We start from the raw sequence: 4,512 nt of genomic DNA on the forward strand, positions 1-4,512 counted from the left end.
TCACCATACCTTGCCAAACATTGATTGAGAGCCAACTGGCGGCCGTTATATTTAGAAATCGTGCTCACAAACGCCAGCTATTAACAGCTCGACAAATATATTATTATTGGTCTTAATCGCCGCGTAGCCAATAGAACAGCAGGATTTGAATGAAGTTATAGCGGCATGCATGCCTAGGTGACCTTGAAATTTTCGCCCCAAAAAGTCTGCAAATCTTTGTGGGCGTGTAGCTCAAAAACTAGAATGATTTAGGTCTTAAAAACGGCAGGGCTGTGAAATGCACCGAATGATCTTCCATACGGTTGTCAGTTCAAAACATCAGATAAATGTGGATGGTCTCTTAAAGCTGCCGCTGTTAAAGTCCTGAGACATGTCCTCATCACTCATTTACGCTGCGGGGCGTTACTCTGACACGAGGTCACAGGGTAAGACAGGTGCGCATGTGGGATATGTGGGATATTCTGGCTCGAACCTCCGCATTTCATCCTGCCATCTGGATTGACCTCCTGAGACACCGTGACACTGATAAATGGACATGCTTCCTTTCCTATCCTCACACCTGGTTATGAAGATAAATGTGTTCTCATGCCTCGTGCGTCTCATATTAGTCTGTGTGGAGAGGCATTCTACAGATATAATCTTTCTTCGTTTCCAGCGGAATGTTCTGACACAACGGGCATCATACGCGCTTTATTCCGCTCCTTGCATAGCTGAGTCTCAGTACATGTAGCTGACGTTTTCAGAAGGGGACCGGGGATCTTGTTACTTGTGAGGTGCGCCCAGCATCAGGGCCCGCATCCACGTCTGGCAACACAACAATTCGTCAAGTCATAGCACTCGCGTGAGACCACCTTCCGTCCGTTGGAGCTAAACGTTCTGCGTTTATTGAAAAGTTGGGCGACAAAGATGTAAACAAAAGGCGTGGCAGAGTGATATCATTTGGGTGCATAAGTGGATCTTTCTCATGTTTTGCCCTGAAATGAGATCCTAGTTAGTTCCTTAATCCAGTGGATGGAATAGGTGGAAGGACGTATCCCTACAAAATTTGGCGTCATAAAATTGAACCATTTTTTGGCTTCCCCATCTCCTCAACTGCGTGAGAGCCACCGGTAAGGATGAGAAACCTTGACCATTTGCCACGCTATGCCAGACCACAAAATGATGAGCAAATGCACTCTCTCGTGGAAAAATTATGTAATTTAATGCAGCATTTGCTGTTTGTTAAGCAACAATCAACGAAGAGCTACATTCGGGAAACTAAAGACGATTTACGGTATCTAGGTGCTTCTGTGCAGCCCCTCTGGATTATGTTGTGGTGTCGAGATGCGCTTCACCTTGATGCTAAAAAATGTAACGTGCTTGTGATAAGCGTGATAATTTTTGTATTGTCCTACTTATTACATCTCGGATGTTAGTGTACCTTGGATTATCCCTCAACTCGAATTGCACACTGCGGATTTGCTTCACGACTTAAATCATTCGGTGAATTTGCTTCACCTAAGCTGTCCTGTTTAAACGGGCTAAATTTCAGATGTAAACATGTGGTCTGAAGTGGTCTCGTTTTAAGTGAAAAGTCAAAGTCGACTTGGCCAATTTCCTAAATGCCCCAAAAGCACATCCTGAAAGGGGTGCCCAAGGTAAACACAACTGAAGCGCCCTCCTTTCAACAGTTGACGATTGGCACCTCCAGGTCGTTGAGCTGGTTATGGCATCAATCTCGAGCTTTCTGTTCGTCAAAGTATGTTTATGTTTGATTTGAAATGTCAATGCTGAAAAAGGTTTTGATATGTGCGCATAAATAACTGGCATGGTTATTTAGGGTACACATGGTCGACTATTTGGCCATATTTGTTTTTATAGACGGTATGTGTCGCGCACATGACTGAAAGCCAGGAATCATGCAGTCCTTCTCAAGACTCGGCGCTACCTGACGACGAGGATTAACTGGTCGAAACGTTATGTGCATACCAACAAACACACCGGGAGTATATTCCTGACATATTTGTCATCGCAATCTCTTTCGAGCCAGGAACAGAACGAAACTCCAAAAACCAAAATGCTCCTCAAGCCTACAAGCACTGGTAGCTGCGGGACTAGTGCAAACGACACATGACACGCATGTTCCATTCAAAGCGTTGTTTGGATATAGCACATTCCTAGATGTTCACTGAAAGCAGCTGTCCGGTATTTTTGGCACCGCATACCCACCACGCATTCGCACTCACAGACTGACTAGTTAAATGTTTTAAACGGCATAAACTTCCACAAGGCCTGCAAAATTACGTTAAGCTATAAACTCATATTGCTTGTGTTTCGCGTACAGTGGTACATCCTGACGCGCGCCTGGCCGAGGGGAGTAGTAAGTTGACCTTCCCCATACGGTTTTTCGAGCGTAGCTCAAAACTAAACGCACGCAGCAACACAAAATTTCCTAGTTCTTGTTCATTCATCAATTTGGCATCCTCTATGCAAAATTTTAACGTAAAGTCTTCCAAGATCAGTGGCCTAAGTCATTCAAAGAGGTCACCTCTGCACAAATGTTTGACACCACGTTTCTTTTGTGGGCCATTTGCCATTGTTCAAATTTGGTTAGAGTAACAGAATATGATAATGCCAACAGCTTGTCAGATTTCAGATGTTTTGAAAAAGGTGAGGTGAGTGCCTGATTTGTTGTTTTTCTAAGACAAATGGTACTTATTTACATGCGCAATCATCATATGATCACAGAGCACGTAATCTTGGCCCAGGTCATGACCTACCCTAAGGGAGCTTCTGCAAAATACATACTGAGCCCAAATAGGCAGTTTAATTAGCTAATTTGGGAGCGGAATTAAAACACTACTGAAAACATGTAATTTTATTCTAAGGCATGATGTGTTCATAATAGGTCACTTAAGAACAATTAAGTTTTATATCAGATCATCCAGGGTAATGACCTCTGTTACCGATAGCGGAAAGGCTAGATAAATGACTTGCGACGCGTCATTATCATCATAAGGACGCGTGCAACACACGTCCTTATCTTGGTTTGCGAAGCCGATGAATTTCATGTAACGAATGTTCTTGTTCTCAGTTTGTTACAAAAACGTAGCCAAACGTCGTAGGGGGCTATGCATTATATAGACAACAGCTATGCGATTTGGGGTACCCGTACATGTACGACACAGATTTCTGACCACAGTAAGGGATTGCACTGGTCAGAGAGGTTCAGTTAGCAATTCAATTTTTCATTTGGATGGTTTTTATAATTTGGCCTAAGTTGACCTTTGATGACCCCTGGGCTGCTTAAACATCACATGTTGTGCCTGGAGTACTTTTTGTTTCCGCAGTTTGTACCTAATAAAATAAAGTAACTCAGGAGCACACCAGGAAAAAGTGTCGTTCGTGTACTTTATTGGTGGAACCAATTTTCAAAGGTGAGCTGAGCTAACCTGATCAATGTGGGAAACGGAAACGGTCGGAATTTACCCCAACAATCCTAACGCTTATTTGCGTGCTCTCAATATCCGTCTCGACGCATTAACATAGGTTTAACTATGTTTACATTGGCGACTGCTTAAGAACTTCCGTACCCCTTGTGACCTGGCATTTTAATCTAAGGTCAAAATTTGCAATCCTCGTGATTTGACGAAACCTTTAAATCGGTATCTCTGTTTTTCCCACGGAGCTAAAATCGCTTTTGAACTAGGGTGAGAGTAAAAAATTCCATCGCAAAAAGATCGTACGGGAGTGGAAAAAATCAATTCACAAAAAATGAAACTATGAGCTCGTGACTGATGCTTCAGCAAACAGAGACATCTGTTTCAAGTTGGCATGAACGTAATATCAGGAACCTGGCAAAACTGTTTTGTTCTTAACATCTTAGGCCATTGAAGTGAAACAGAATACATTAACACGCGCTCGGGTGTGGGGTCAAGTTGCCCCCCTCCCCTGAGGTTTTTCCACGAATGGTTTCTTAACGGCGTGGCGTAGCCGCGCCAAATTTTGCTTGGCCGTAGAAAATTGCATAGCGGATCGTTTGACATAAACTTTTTAGATGCGCCTTATAAGGTCGCTGACTTATGACAGGTTAAAGTCAGGCCATGGTTTCAGCGAAGGCAATTTCTAGGGAATCTAGGGAATCAATCTGATACTACAACGGAGTGTTTGACCAAGACATACATCTCTGAGATGCTTACTTAGGCACCACAAATATTGAATGATTAAATCACGTTGACCAAAGGTCAGGTATGAAGGTCAGACCAAGGTCAAAACCAACCCGATTTATTACTCTAGGGCTTGCTGTATGGTATAGTTTCTGGTGCTCATTTGGAATTTATTGACAGCAGGAACCGCATTACGCCTGTTCAATTGACTTCTCAGAGGTCAGAACAGGTCATTGCCCTAAGATGAACCGGGTCAAACTTTTTGTTTTTTAATGAACATACTGCCTAGCGTAATCTTTGTCGGTTATTCAAATGCAAAACTCAGAGCAGTCTTGTATCATTTTGGTCACCATGTGCTTTAAAAGGT

Source organism: Pollicipes pollicipes, unplaced genomic scaffold, assembly GCF_011947565.3.
Source record: "Pollicipes pollicipes isolate AB1234 unplaced genomic scaffold, Ppol_2.1 Scaffold_3447;HRSCAF=4054_pilon_pilon_pilon, whole genome shotgun sequence".
NCBI classification, from domain to species: domain Eukaryota; kingdom Metazoa; phylum Arthropoda; class Thecostraca; order Pollicipedomorpha; family Pollicipedidae; genus Pollicipes; species Pollicipes pollicipes.